Here is a 17,103-nt window from a genome sequence, read left to right as displayed (position 1 = left end):
CGAGTTTCCTCTATAACCAATTGCCTTAGCGGAATAGCTCAGCTTTATTGTATACATATATATATATATATATATTGTTGGGTACACGGATTCAATTTCTTAAGCTTGTCAAAGAGAACCTATCATAGTCTAGGTGTTGTTGAAAGTCAGAAAATCTCATCGTTAGAGTTCAATTTCCAAACAACTGACCTAAATTAGATTCACCTACTAGACTATTCCATCCGTAAAGATCATAATCATCATTGAAAGTCGTCAACAAAAGTATGGTCTAGACAATTTTGTAACATCGTACACCAAAGATGCCCCATGTTGTCCCTTCCTATGCATACCTGAATACCAAGCCTATTGTTCATTCCTTTATGATAGGAGAAGGCTATATCGGTCCCTGTAATAAAAAGGTACGGTGATCGATTATAACTTTTGAGGATAAGGTCAAGGTCCTTGTTTTTATCAGGTTTCAACCCTGTCATTTTGTCAAAGACCTACAACTCATCATTATTAAAGAGCTCTTAACTCAGTTGATATTCAAAGACTTTCAAGTCATAAATCTGATTCAATGTTCACCATCCTTAAAGTAACATGAATTCATTTAAATATCATTACAAAAAACTGATGAGAAAGTCCAAAAAACATGTTCAAACAAGATGTTGCAAATGAAAAAAATTTCATGATGAACAAAATGGTTTTTGCGCAGTTAGGTGCCCCACTATTCTTCTGATGTAGTGGCGTTTGATTTGATCGGGTGCTACACATTGTGCTCTGGTGCCCCACTCGAGCTCGTTTTCCATTGTTCCACTAGTTCTTGCGTCAACGTCCCATTTTCCACAAGAATCTCTATCTCCTTAAACAACGGCCTACAAGTCCCCGTAGAATGCCCCAATGCCCCCAAGTGAAAATGACAAACACTATCCTGATCATAGCTATGAGTAGAAGGGTCTGGTTGCACTTTCACTGGCCTTGGTGTGAGGTATTGATCTTTAACCAAATGGGGATATAAATCTGAGATAGAAGTTTGGAACACTTTCAAAGTACTTTTCGATCATGGGACCTTCTTTGGACGACTCGAGCAAACAGTTGCCCCTTTTCTCTTACGGCTGTGGGAGCTATGGACATGACATTCATTCACCTCATCAGCTCTCCGCTCTTGGTTTCTTGGGCTTTTGGAAGTGACTTTCAAGTTTCCCTTGCTGATTGCATCTTCAATTGACTCACCAGCCATTATAAGATCTTTGAAGTCATTCGTCGAATTTACCATCATTAACTCAAAGAAAGGAGCTGGAAGAGAATCGTGAAACATATATGATATTTCTTCTTCTAACAAAGGAGGCTGAACTTGTGCTGCCATTCCTCTCCATCTTAGGGCATATTCTTTGAAGCTCTCGGTAGCTTTCATCCTTATCTTTTTGAAGGTGATGACGTTTTGGGGCCAAGCCTGTAACATATTGATATTGCCTTAGAAAAGCATCAGCTAGGTTGACCCATGTCTTGATCTGCTCTTTGTTCAGATGATTGTACCATACCACAGTTGGCCCAGCAAGACTATCATGGAAGTAATGAATCAACAGATTATCATCATCTAAGTACCCTTCAATCTTTCTGCAAAACATTTTCAGATGAATTAGGGGGCAACTGGTGCCATCACATTTCTCAAAATTAGGCACCCTAAATTCATGTGGGATAACCAAATCAGGGATCAAACTGAGTTCTCTGGCTTCTAACTCCCTGTGAGTGGCATTAACAACTTTCATATTTTCAACGGCTTCATTCAACCACTTGAATTCGTTTTCAAATTGTACATAATTGACGAGGCTCTTCCCTTGGCTTGAGTCAGATGCTCCGGGGCAAACTATCGCTCTCGATGCATTAACATGATGACATTGTTTTCCTTTTTCTTTACCAACAGCTCGTGGTGCCAGCACCTGGATCAATTGATTCGATGCACCTTGCAGAGAATCTGATGCTTGATTCCTCGTATCTTGTTGTAACTCAACCAACTGCTCTTGCGACTGATCTTGTGATTTCTCATTAGATTGCTCCATTGCTTCCATTTGTTTGCTCATGATGATGAGGAACAATATGAATGAATGATCTTGTTATTACTGTCACATAACCTCCCATAAATTACTTCCATATTTTCATAATTAATGCATGTAAAATGCTTAAACAAATACATGTAATGCAAATGCAAATGCTAAATGAAAATGCCAATGCTAAATGCAAATGCAAAAGGTGTTAATTCCAAAAGTGACCACTATAGAACAACCTTCATTTAGACAACAAGAATTCATTACATCATGTAGCCAAAATACAATTGTGATTCTTCGTCTCTTCATTTCCTTGAGTCGTACTCTTCATGGAATCTGGCATTGCACCTCCAAAATTATCGACGTACTTTATCTTCTTTGATGAAGTTGAACGTCCTTAAATTGAATCTTGGGACCTCCATCTTCACTTTTAATGCAAAATGGTCTTCATGTCTTTGTGAAGGGTCTTCTCGTCCTTGGTATTTCTGCATCTATCTCATCTTCGGCCTTTTCTCATTTGAAAGAATTCTTCAAACAACTTCAAACTTCATTCATCGGATGTCTTTCTTAATGAATCGTTCTTCAATCAGGTTCGAATTTCTTCATTCTTCGGATGTCCTTCGTGAATCATTTGAATGTCTCTGGATCTCCTGACTTTGACTACATGGATAAGAATTTCTTGCCTCAATATGACCAGCCTTCTTATTAGTCAATCACTTACGAATTAACACCTTCGAATAACATGAAGATGCAAATGCAATAAATCCAAAATAAAATAGACATAAAACAAAAAATGGGTTAGTACTAATAAGATAAACAACAAAATAGTAAGTACCATAAATATCAAATAAAACCTATCCTCACATGCTGACTACCCAATCATGCTTAGTAGATCCTACCCAACATGATATCTACCCCCATGCTTTGTTATTCACAAAAAATCCTAACCGCATGATATCTAATTCGCATGCTTGTTCGAGAAAATAAACCTAACCGCATGATTTCTAGTTCGCATACATTTATTCAAAAAGCAAAAATAAATGACTCGAAAACTTTTCCTTGTGTACACTCTTCACGGGACTCTTAAGGTTTGGGTTAGGCTCAACCTAAGTTCAAGCTCTATGTTCACTACATGCTGGGTTCGGTTCTAAAGCATTAGGTTCTCGAATTGTCATTACCGGTGCCCCCTTGGGCTGTCGAACCCTCAATCCTGGCCCATCACAGGATTTTGGGACCGAGTTCAATTTCTAGGGAACACACCTCCTCATGTCCATGCGGAGGTGAATACCATCACGAGGACCATAAGGCGTGAGCTCCATGAGTGATCCACTATCCCATGCGGAGGTGAAAACCACACGAGGGAGTAGTCTCTCACTCCTACTTAATTACGACGGAGCGGGGTTTTAGCTCATGTTATGCAAATGCAACTGTGCAGTGTGTGAGGAAAAGCGAAAATAAAATTACACATATTCACATAACACCCAAAAAATCAAACCCTTTTATACACATACTTAATCTGAAACCATTAACAAACAGATCAGTACAACTATTTATTTTTTAAACAAATTACAAATAAACGATATTAAAACCAAACAGGGGATCAAAAGCCAAATTAAAACGAATTTATAACTTTCAATTGCAAAGATATTAAATTAATCGACTATCTGCCTGACTCTCTAAAAAAATTCCCCAGCGGAGTCGCCAAGCTGTCGAAACGATTTTTAAACCGGTGGGAAGCGAGATTTGGAAAACCACATCATTTTTAATTATTCCCTTTACGATTAATTTTTAATTAAAAATAATGTGATTTTAGAAAACCTCTCATTTCGAAAATTTGGGAATTCATTCACGATAGAAATACGGGTTCGAAGAGTCGCCACCAATCTTTGATTAGGGTGTGATTGGATACCCAAAAATGTTTTGTCATTTTAAATAAAAAATTAATTTTAATTAAAACAACAAATTTATGTTTGCGTTACCAGAAAATGAGTTCGGGAGTTGGTTACGCGTGGGGAAGGATTAGTACCCCCACAGCGCCCTAAATCGGTACCTCGTCGATTAATTAATGTCTTTGCAATGAAATTTACAAATTTGATTTTAATTTGATTTATGATCCCTAATAAATAACAACACACGAATTCCACCGTATTCAAAAGCAACAAGATTGATTAAGTTAAAATTACCAAGCCTTTAGAAAGATAAAGAATATTCGATTATTTACAAATATCGAGACCAGATCTTAGATAAGTTCTAACTATCTTTTCTCGATAAATTTAAATAGTCGAACAATTCTTTTTCTTTCATTCCCAAATTTTAAAGCAATGAATCTATTTCTTAGGTGTCACTGATGGGATATACTTTTAATTTAAAATCGTTGAAAATGGATATCTAATCAGTTAAGACAACCCACTTAAAATAATTTTAAATTAAAAGGATATTACCCTTAATCAAATTATGTAATAATTTCGAGTTATGCTCATGAGGCTATCATGCAAATTATGCAAAAGGATGTCATGCAAAAATTAATTAAATAAAATGATACATTACATCTAAATCCATGTTTATGAACCACGTAGTAACATATACACAGATCACCATCATTCAAACCTAGGATAAGAACACACCCTAAACGAATCCTAACTAATCATACATGCATACACATAAGAAACTTGAACATGAACTAAAACGTAACATGTAAAAACTTGGAGCCCTAATGTCCAAATGACAAAAACAAAATAACCAATATTTATGACCTAAATTAGATGAGCCTGAAATACAAAGATCAAATTAAAAACACAACATATTAGATTTAAAGACTAAAACACCAATTAACCAAAATTACGTGCCAAATGCGTAAACAAACAAAAAAAATAATATAAACAGGTGACTAAAAAAGAAACATTTACAAACATGAAGATCAAATTATAAACTTGGAAAATGGGATTTAGTGACTAAAATGTAGCATGTAAAACAACGAAAGTCAAAAGTCTAAAATAACAAAATTTAAATAACATAACACCTGGGACCGAAATGAAATATGCGAAAGATACAAACCAAAATTAAAAACATACAATCTGCGACCTAGGGACTAAAATGTAACATGCGAAAATTAACAGTTTAATGTCTAAAACAACAAAGATTAAATACGACAATACTTAGGACTAAAATTAGATGCGGGTAAAATAAATAGACAAAACTATAAACATGCAAATGTTGATTTATGGACTAAAACGAACATGCAACAATTCAGAAGTTAAATGTCTCAAATAACAAAAGCTAAATAACATAATATTTGGGACTGAAATTAAATACGCATAACAAAAGATACAAAATTGGAAACATGAAAACATTCGGTTTTGGGGACCAAAATGAAAATAAACACCAAAACTAGAGGGACTAAACGACACTTTTACCCTAAGGACTTGGTGGCTAAAAGCTAATTAACCCTAAATTTTTAATATATATCCAACCTTAAAATAATAAACCTAACCTAACTCTAAACTAAACACACACAGCCGCAATGCTCTCTTCTTCTCCCTCTCTCTGTGCCGATCTCTCTACCCATTTCCCATCCAACTTCTTCTTCAACTTCTCTCCCTCAAAACGAACGACTGCCATGGCCACCACTCGCAGTTGGCTCCGATGAGGAGCCAAAACTCCTTTCTCTAATACTCTCATAACTCTCAACCTGCTTATCCGTTTAGCCCCTACAACCGAGTGCCTAGAAGCCCCAAAACCAACGACTAACATGACCAAGGCCCTGACTAAGATTGAGACAACCCCAAAAGACCCAAAACAGATTGAGCCAGCCTCCCCCTTCTATTCTAACTCCTCGATCGAGACTCAAAGGAGCCACGACTGTCGTACGTCGACGCCGTTTCTTCTCCGACCACCAAATGACGAGGATCGACTAAGATAACCAAGCTAAGCCTCACTTGCTTTTCTATTTCTATTCGTTTTAGTTTTCAATGGGAAAAAGGAAAAAGCAAAATGGTTACTGGGTTTTGTTAGAAGCTAAATATAGAAAATACCTTTGAGAATATTTGAAAAAAGCGCTGCCCCATGTTTTTTCTTAAGATTGTTTCTTGCGAAAATGGGTGAAGAACCCCCACGATTACATTGCTTTTGGAAATAAAAAAAACCAAGGATGGAGAGTAGAAGCCTCCTTTTTACAAAATGTTTTCCCTTGTCTTCTTTTCTTCCCTACTATTTGTGAACCCCTCCCCTGCTCCAATGTTCTTTGCTTGTTCTCCAATTGATGAATGACCCCTCTGCGCGAAATGGTTACCTATGTTCCCAATGGTCCTTGATTCTGGTTGTAGATAATCGTTCCCCCCATTCTTCCTGACTGAGAGCCCCCTGTTGTGTTTTTATGTTTATTATCGTGAACCTCCTCTTGTCTCAGTTCTCTCTATCTGGGTTTGTGTATTGCAGGGCATGGACAGTGGTGATGTCGATGGTGTTGTCGGGCATGGGCGACGAACCTTGGTCTGCTCGATGTTGTCGGCGTGGTGCTCAAGGCTGAAGTTTGATCCTTCACGTGGAGACACTTGGGTATTGTGGAGCATGGGCACGAGAATGTGGGGAGCTGAGCTGGAGCTGCTGCACATCGTGGGGCTTCACGTAAGGAGTATCTCTAATTGAGTATTGGACCGGGTCTTGATGTAATTATTGATGGGCTTTGTTTGTTGGGTCTCGGGTATATTGAGTCTTGTTTGGGCTCAATCGAGTTTAGACACTTAATTTTGAATTTGGGATTGCCTTTTAATTTATACCTCAATTTCCAAAAAGAAATGTATACGATATCAATCCAATTAAGCACCAAAGTTTCCAACTGCAAGCTTTCACGACTCATCGCTTGAATTCATTCCCCATCGAGCACAAACAACTTCAAATTAATTATTGGTCATCTCCAGGGAATTTAAAAGGCCCAGACAAAATTGGGGTATTACAACTAAAAAATTGAAATAAGTTTAATCAAAATTAAAATATATTACAAGTTGTAATATGATAAATAAATATAAAAAAAATATATTTATAGAGTATAAAAAATCAGAACACTTTCATCCCAAAAGTCGGAAATTGCATCTCGTAAGTCAAAGTCTACTGGTATTCCTAGACCAATATTTTGAGTTCATAAATTGAAAACAAATTTTTTTTCTTCAAAGTCTCTTGACAACTATTTTTCTTTCAAGATTTTCGTCATGTTCTTCTTGAGAGTGTCCGTAAAATATTGTGTTTCAATGATTTGAAGTGTTCTTGTTAACTATCTAGGTTGCTTAGGTTGAACGTATTTAATGTGTTATATATTTTCATCGAGGAGCAGGTTTTGCTAATAATTGGCTTTCCTAGGAAGGATTGCATCATATCCAACCAATACGTTTTAATTAAGTTATGTATGTCGCATCCAATACCTAGTCAAATATGTTGCTAGATGAAAATATCTGACCTACTAACGATATTTCATGCTGACTTTTGAAGAAAAATATTTGTTCTTTGACCTATACGTTTCAAATTGTATTCAATGAATATCAATAGTCTCATGCTGACAACGTCAATCCAAGAAATTTATGAGAAAAGCTTTAATTTTTGAAATACTATATATATATATATAATATTCTTATATTCATCATTTTATAACTTCTAGAATTTTTAAATATTTTAATTTAAATATTTTTAAAAAAATTTGAAGATATAATTTTTTAATTAATTTATTTTTTTGATTATTTTCGAATATTTTATCATTTTATAATATTTTTAATAATTTGTAATTTTTCACTTCAAGATTAAATAATCCCTTGATCTTTCTAAAAAATTAATTATTTCCTAAATTTTTCTAAAACAATCAATTTAGTGCATTTGCTACAATATTATTCACAGGTGATAAGAACATCAAAACTTTGAACTTCCACGTCATCACCTTTTATCGCATTGTCAGTACCAAAAAGATTAGAAAATTTTTCTATTGATTAAAAGAATACGCTAAAAAACTTTACGGATTTAAGCACTTTATAATGTGAAAAAAGTTTTCATAGACTATAAATATTTTTCTGAAAAGTTCAAGTATGTTTTGAACCATTAAGAATTATATAAAACAAAGGAAACAAAGAAATGTCATGAATAAAATAAAACACTCTATTGAAGTTTATTCAACTGTATGGAAATGTTTTAACGGTAAATTAAATTAAATCGTAATAAAGAATTTGCCATAAATGCTTTTTATGTCAATCTAATAAATATAGAATTTTTCGATTGTGAAAACAAGAACAAGATTAACTTGCAATGTATTTGTGAAGTATTCGAAAATATATTCAAAGTTGGAATGGTCACGAATGAATGTTGTCATCAACTTGTTAATCTGGGCCAGGCATGTCTATGAAGTTTGGGTGAAGAGAACTCTTCAAAAACCTCTGTTTCAAAACAATAACACGTCAGTAATAATGTCTAAGAGTGCACAAATATGGAACAAGTGCACTTTAGTTGCTTCTAATTCGCCCAATATTTGATTAGTTTGATATTGATTTGGTGATCTAAACTTTTCTTCGAATTTATTAATAAATTGCAGTAACAAAATACTTGACATTGGTTGGAAATAGTAATATCTAAATATGATATATTTTATAACTTAGATGTTATTGAATATTTGAAATTATGACCTATTTGCTAGTTAATCTTATTGTCAAAGATGACTACTCAGACTTATAAGTTTGGTGCTAAAATTATTTTATTATAAATTATAATTTTATTTTATTTATTTTCAAATTAAATTATTTTCTTGAAGAGTTGCTACCTAAATGATTGTTTCAATAAACCATCTTTGAATATTGTTGTTTTGATGGCGTGGTCCACAATTGTTACATTGTAGTTCATGAGATTTACATGGTTGTCATGTGTGAATGATCATGTGAGAAAGGTGCATAATTGATTCTTATAAAAAGTTAAATATCTTATATCATCTTTAAAAAAAACTAAAACTACTAAAAAATTGAAATAAGATTAATCAAAATTAAAATAGATTACAAGTTGTAATATGATAAATAAATATAAAAATATATATTTATAGAGTATAAAATATTAGAACACTTTCATCCCAAAAGTCATAAATTGCATCTCGTAAGTCAAAGTCTACTGGAATTCCTAGACCAATATTTTGAGTTCATAAATTGAAAACAAATTTTTTTCTTCAAAGTCTCTTGACAACTATTTTTCTTTCAAGATTTTCGTCATGTTCTTCTTGAGAGTGTCCGTAAAATATTGTGTTTCAATGATTTGAAGTGTTCTTGTTAACTATCTAGGTTGCTTAGGTTGAACGTATTTAATGTGTTATATATTTTCATCGAGGAGCAGGTTTTGCTAATAATTGGCTTTCCTAGGAAGGATTGCATCATATCCAACCAATACGTTTTAATTAAGTTATGTCTGTCGCATCCAATACCTAGTCAAATATGTTGCTAGATGAAAATATCTGACCTACTAACGATGTTTCATGCTGACTTTTGAAGAAAAATATTTGTTCTTTGACCTATACGTTTCAAACTGTATTCAATGAATATCAATAGTCTCATGCTGACAACGTCAATCCAAGAAATTTATGAGAAAAGCTTTAATTTTTGAAATACTATATATATAATATTCTTATATTCATCATTTTATAAATTCTAGAATTTTTAAATTTTTTAATTTAAATTTTTTTTAAAAAAATTTGAAGATATAATTTTTTTTAATTAATTTATTTTTTTGATTATTTTTGAATATTTTATCATTTTATAATATTTTTAATAATTTGTAATTTTTCACTTCAAGATTAAATAATCCCTTGATCTTTCTAAAAAATTAATTATTTCCTAAATTTTTCTAAAACAATCAATTTAGTGCATTTGCTACAACATTATTCACAGGTGATAAGAACATCAAAACTTTGAACTTCCACGTCATCACCTTTTATCGCATTGTCAGTACCAAAAAGATTAGAAAATTTTTCTATTGATTAAAAGAATACGCTAAAAAACTTTACGGATTTAAGCACTTATTAATGTGCAAAAAGTTTTCATAGACTATAATTATTTTTCTGAAAAGTTCAAGTATGTTTTGAACCATTAAGAATTATATAAAACAAAGGAAACAAAGAAATGTCATGAATAAAATAAAACACTCTATTGAAGTTTATTCAACTGTATGGAAATGTTTTAACGGTAAATTAAATTAAATCGTAATAAAGAATTTGCCATAAATGCTTTTTATGTCAATCTAATAAATATAGAATTTTTCGATTGTGAAAACTAGAACAAGATTAACTTGCAATGTATTTGTGAAGTATTCGAAAATATATTCAAAGTTGGAACGGTCACGAATGAATGTTGTCATCAATTTGTTAATCTGGGCCAGGCATGTCAATGAAGTTTGGGTGAAGAGAACTCTTCAAAAACCTCTGTTTCAAAACATTAACACGTCAGTAATAATGTCTAAGAGTGCACAAATATGGAACAAGTGCACTTTAGTTGCTTCTAATTCGCCCAATATTTGATTAGTTTGATATTGATTTGGTGATCTAAACTTTTCTTCGAATTTATTAATAAATTGCAGTAACAAAATACTTGACATTGGTTGGAAATATTAATATCTAAATTTGGAGTTAAATAATAAAACCTTTTGACCGACAAATTTTTTTTAAAAGAAATTATACTATCGTGAAATTATTTTGTTTTTTCTTTAAATCTGAGCATTATCATAGGCATTTCTTCAGATTTCCTCAAGTTCTTGAATTTGTAATTTCCGAACTTCACCAAATGCATCCATGTCCATGTTACATTGTTTAACGGCCCAATAAGCCCAATGTTCTAACTCGACCGGTAAATGGCATGGTTTACCGAAAACAAGTCGGTATGGTGACATCCCAAAGGGACCTTTATAAGCAGTTCGATATGCCCAAAGTGCATCGGTTCATTTTAAACTCCAATCCTTTTGGTCCGGTTTAACAATTTTCTCAAGAATTGTTTTAATTTCTCGATTTGATACATCTGCATGTCCATTTGTTTGTGGATGGTAAGCAGTAGCAATTCTTTGAGTTACTCCAAATTTCTTCATTACAGACTCGATTACTCGATTGATGAAATGCGTTCCTCTGTCGCTTATTATAGCCCGTGGCGTGCCTAACCTGGAAAAAATATTTTCCAAAAAATTAACTGTAGTTTTAGCATCATTATTCTGAGTAACTTTAGCTTCCACCCATTTAGAAACATAATCCACAGCTAAAATAATATAAGTATTTCCAAATGATGAAGTAAAAGGACCCATATAGTCGATTCCCCAAACATCAAAAATTTCACAAACTTGTATAGAATTAAGCGGCATTTCATTCCTACGGCTTAAATTACCTGTACGTTGACATCTTTCACAAGTTTTACAAAATATATAAGAATCCCGAAAGATGTTAGGCCAATAGAAACCGCATTCAAGAATTTTATGAGTTATACATTTTGGCCCAAAATGACCACCACAAGAGTAACAATGACAAAATTGTAAAATTGAGTTTACCTCACTTTCGGCAATACATCATCGAATTACCTGATCCAAGCAGTGCTTCCATAGATAAGGATCGTCCCAAATGTAGTGTCGGGATTCTCGCTTAGTTCGATTGATTTCAGGTCTCGTCAAATCTAATTGTAACTTACCTGAGGCCAAATAATTAACCAAGTCTGCAAACCATGGAGTTATTCTTTACGCTACCATCAGTTTTTCTTCAGGAAATTCTTCTCTATGTGGTGGTTCGGATGTGGAATGGGGAATTCGACTAAAGTGATATGCTACCAGATTTTCGCATCCTTTTTTGTATTTAATTTCCAAGTTAAATTCCTGTAAAAGCAGGATCCACCGGATAAGACTTGGTTTTTCTTCCTTTTTGCTCATCAAATACGTTATAGCTGCATGATCAGAAAAAACAGTAATTTTAGTACCTAGCAAATAGGATCTAAATTTTTCTAAAGCAAAAATTATAGTAAAAAGTTTTTTTCCGTTGTCGAATAATTTTTCTGAGCCGAGTCCAAAGTTCGGGATGCGTAGGCTATGACATGTGGCTCTTTCCCTATTTTTTGGCCGAGAACGACTCCAACGCTAGTGTTCGATGCGTCACACATAAGTTCAAAGGGATGATTCCAATCTGGCGGCTGAACAATTGGAGATGAAATAAGCTTTTCCTTTAATGAATCGAAAGACTCTTTGCATTTTGAATTAAAGTCAAAGTCTTGATCTTTTTGAAGTAGATTGCATAAAGGTTGTGCTACCTTCAAAAAGTCCTTAATAAACCTGCGGTAAAATCCTGCATGGCCAAGAAAAGAACGAATTTGCCTCACAGTTGTGGAGTAAGGAAGCGAGCGTATAACATCTATTTTAGCTTTATCAACCGAAATCCCTTTTGAGGAAACAATATGACCTAAAATTAACCCTTTATCAACCATAAAATGAAATTTTTCATAATTCAAAACAAGGTTATATTCTAAGCATCTTTTAAGCACATTAATTAAATTATCAAGACATTCATTAAAAGAGTTACCATAAACCGTGAAGTCATCCATAAAGACTTCGATGCCCTTCTCCACATAGTCAGAAAATATACTTAGCATGCATCTTTGGAATGTGGCTGGTGCGTTACTAAGACCAAAGGGCATTCGTCTATATGCAAATGTACCGAAGGGACAAGTAAAAGTCATTTTTTCTTGATCCTCTGGCGCCACTGTGATTTGGAAAAAACCTGAAAAAACCATCAAGACAACAATAATGAGTTTTCCCAGCTAATCTTTCAATCATTTGATCTATAAAAGGAAGAGGAAAATGATCTTTTCGAGTAAGAGAGATCAACTTCCTGTAATGAATACAAACTTGCCATCCATTTTGAACTCTCTCAAGAATTGTTTTAATTTCTCGATTTGATACTTCTGCCTGTCCATTTGTTTATGGATGGTAAGCGGTAGCAATTCTTTGAGTTACTTCAAATTTCTTCATTAGCGACTCGATTACTTGGTTGATGAAATGCGTTCCTCTGTCGCTTATTATAGCCCGTGGCGTGCCTAACATGGAAAAAATATTTTCCAAAAAATTAACAGTAGTTTTAGCATCATTATTCTGAGTGGCTTTAGCTTCCACCCATTTAAAAACATAATCCACAGCTAAAATAATATAAGTATTTCCAAATGACGAAGTAAAAGGACCCATATAGTCGATTCCCCAAACATCAAAAATTTCACAAACATGTATAGAATTAAGCGGTATTTCATTCCTACGGCTTAAATTACCTGTACGTTGACATCTTTCATGAGTTTTACAAAATATATAAGAATCCCAAAAGATGTTAGGCCAATAGAAACCGCATTCAAGAATTTTATGAGTTATACATTTTGGCCCAAAATGACCACCGCAAGAGTAACAATGACAAAATTGTAAAATTGAGTTTACCTCACTTTCGGAAATACATCATCGAATTACATGATCCAAGCAGTGCTTCCATAGATAAGGATCGTCCCAAATGTAGTATCGGGATTCTCGCTTAGTTCGATTGATTTCAGCTCTCGTCAAATCTAATTGTAACTTACCTGAGGCCAAATAATTAACCAAGTCTGCAAACCATGGAGTTATGATTTAGATTACCATCAGTTTTTCTTCAGGAAATTATTCTCTATGTGGTGGTTCGGATGTGGAATGGGGAATTCGACTCAAGTGATCTGCTACCAGATTTTCGCATCCCTTTTTGTATTTAATTTCGAAGTTAAATTCCTGTAAAAGCAGGATCCACCGGATAAGAATTGGTTTTTCTTCCTTTTTGCTCATCAAATACGTTATAGTTGCATGATCAGAAAAAACAGTAATTTTAGTACCAAGCAAATAGGATCTAAATTTTTCTAAAGCAAAAATTATAGTAAAAAGTTTTTTTCCGTGTCGAATAATTTTTCTGAGCCGAGTCCAAAGTTCGGGACGCGTAGGCTATGACATGTGGCTCTTTCCCTATTTTTTGGCCGAGAACGACTCCAACGCTAGTGTTCGATGGGTCACACATAAGTTCAAAGGGATGATTTCAATCTGGCGGCTGAACAATTGGAGATGAAATAAGCTTTTCATTTATTGAATCGAAAGACTCTCTGCATTTTGAATTAAAGTCAAAGTCTTGATCTTTTTGAAGTAGATTGCATAAAGGTTGTGCTACCTTCAAAAAGTCCTTAATAAACTTGTGGTAAAATCCTGCATGGCCAAGAAAAGAACGAATTTCCCTCACAGTTGTGGAGTAAGGAAGTGAGCGTATAACATCTATTTTAGCTTTATCAACCGCAATCCCTTTTGAGGAAACAATATGACCTAAAATTAACCCTTTATCAACCATAAAATGAAAATTTTCATAATTCAAAACAAGGTTATATTCTAAGCATCTTTTAAGCACATTAGTTAAATTATCAAAACATTCATTAAAAGAGTTACCATAAACCGTGAAGTCATCCATAAAGACTTCGATGCCCTTCTCCACATAGTCAGAAAATATACTTAGCATGCATCTTTGGAAGGTGGCTGGTGCGTTACAAAGACCAAAGGGCATTCGTCTATATGCAAATGTACCGAAGGGACAAGTAAAAGTCATTTTTTCTTGATCCTCTGGCGCCACTGTGATTTGGAAAAAACCTGAAAAAAACCATCAAGACAACAATAATGAGTTTTCCCAGCTAATCTTTCAATCATTTGATCTATAAAAGGAAGAGGAAAATGATCTTTTCGAGTAAGAGAGATCAACTTCCTGTAATCAATACAAACTCGCCATCCATTTTGAACTCTCTCAAGAATTGTTTTAATTTCTCGATTTGATACTTCTGCCTGTCCATTTGTTTATGGATGGTAAGCGGTAGCAATTCTTTGAGTTACTCCAAATTTCTTCATTACAGACTCGATTACTCGGTTGATGAAATGCGTTCCTCTGTCGCTTATTATAGCCCGTGGCGTGCCTAACCTGGAAAAAATATTTTCCAAAAAATTAACTGTAGTTTTAGCATCAATATTCTGAGTGGCTTTAGCTTTCACCCATTTAGAAACATAATCCACATCTAAAATAATATAAGTATTTCCAAATGACGAAGTAAAAGGACCCATATAGTCGATTCCCCAAACATCAAAAATTTCACAAACTTGTATAGAATTAAGCGGCATTTCATTCCTACGGCTTAAATTACCTGTACGTTGACATCTTTCATGAGTTTTACAAAATATATAAGAATCTCGAAAGATGTTAGGCCAATAGAAACCGTATTCAAGAATTTTATGAGTTATACATTTTGGCCCAAAATGACCACCGCAAGAGTAACAATGACAAAATTGTAAAATTGAGTTTACCTCACTTTTGGCAATACATCGTTGAATTACCTGATCCAAGCAGTGCTTCCATAGATAAGGATCATCCCAAATATAGTATCAGGATTCTCGCTTAGTTCGATTGATTTCAGCTCTCGTCAAATCTAATGGTAACTTACCTGAGGCCAAATAATTAACCATGGAGTTATGCTTTACGTTACCATCAGTTTTTCTTTAGGAAATTCTTCTCTATGTGGTGGTTCGGATGTGGAATGGGGAATTAGACTCAAGTGATCTTCTACCAGATTTTTGCATCCCTTTTCGTCTTTAATTTCCAAGTTAAATTCCTGTAAAAGCAGGATCCACCGGATAAGACTTGGTTTTTCTTCCTTTTTGCTCATCAAATACCTTATAGCTGCATGATCAGAAAAAATAGTAATTTTAGTACCAAGCAAATAGGATCTAAATTTTTCTAAAGCAAAAATTATAGTAAAAAGTTCTTTTTCCGTTGTCGAATAATTTTTCTGAGCCGAGTCCAAAGTTCGGGACACGTAGGCTATGACATGTGGCTCTTTCCCTATTTTTTTGGCCGAGAACGACTCCAACGGTAGTGTTCAATGCGTCACACATAAGTTCAAAGGGATGATTCCAATCTGGCGGCTGAACAATTGGAGTTGAAATAAGCTTTTCCTTTAATGAATCGAAAGACTCTTTGCATTTTGAATTAAAGTCAAAGCCTTGATCATTTTGAAGTAGATTGCATAAAGGTTGTGCTACTTTCGAAAAGTCCTGAATAAACCTGCGGTAAAATCCTGCATGGCCAAGAAAAGAACGAATTTTCCTCACAGTTGTGGGGTAAGGAAGTGAGCGTATAACATCTATTTTAGCTTTATCAACCGTAATCCCTTTTGAGGAAACAATATGACCTAAAATTAACCCTTTCTCAACCATAAAATAAAATTTTTCATAATTCAAAACAAGGTTATATTCTAAACATCTTTTAAGCACATTAGTTAAATTATCAAGACATTCATTAAAAGAGTTACCATAAACTGTGAAGTCATCCATAAAGACTTCGATGCCCTTCTCCACATAGGCAAAAAATATACTTAGCATGCATCTTTGAAAGGTGGCTGGTGTGTTAGAAAGACCAAAGGGCATTCGTCTATATGAAAATGTACCGAAGGGATAAGTAAAAGTCATTTTTTCTTGATCCTCTGGCGCCACTGGGATTTGGAAAAAACCTGAAAAAAACCATCAAGACAACAATAATGAGTTTTCCCAGCTAATCTTTCAATCATCTGATCTATAAAAGGAAGAGGAAAATGATCTTTTCGAGTATGAGAGATCAACTTCCTGTAATCAATACAAACTCGCCATCCATTTTGAACTCTTGTTGGCACTAACTCCCCTTCTTGATTTTCGACCACTGTGACTCTCGTTTTCTTGGGAACCACATGAATCAGACTTACCCAATTACTATCCGAAATTGGATAGATTACGTCTGCGTCAAGGAGTTTCTGAATTTCTTTCTTTACTACTTCCATCATCAGTGGATTTAATAGACGTTGTCCTTCACGTGATGGCTTTGCTCCTTCTTCGACTTTGATCTTATGCATGCAAGTCGAGGGACTTAATCCTTTAATGTTGGCAATGGTCCATCCTATGGCTTCTTTGTGAGAGCGCAATATCGCTACCAAAGCTTCCTCTTCTCTGTTGGATAATTTACTTGAGATGATCACTGGTAAAGTTTCATTTT

General features: G+C 34.2%; 1 pseudogene; it reads right to left on the bottom strand.

Annotated features, from left to right (window-relative positions):
* The window catches only part of LOC120136926, a 59,043-nt pseudogene extending 43,298 nt beyond the window's left edge, over positions 1-15,745 (bottom strand).
* Between the last annotated feature and the right edge of the window lie 1,358 nt (positions 15,746-17,103).

This window comes from Hibiscus syriacus, unplaced genomic scaffold (assembly GCF_006381635.1).
Source record: "Hibiscus syriacus cultivar Baekdansim isolate YM2019G1 unplaced genomic scaffold, ASM638163v2 tig00110637_pilon, whole genome shotgun sequence".
Classification (NCBI taxonomy): Eukaryota; Viridiplantae; Streptophyta; class Magnoliopsida; order Malvales; family Malvaceae; genus Hibiscus; species Hibiscus syriacus.
The sequence above is the reverse complement of the archived record's forward strand: the minus strand, read 5'-3'. Positions and strand labels throughout refer to the sequence as shown.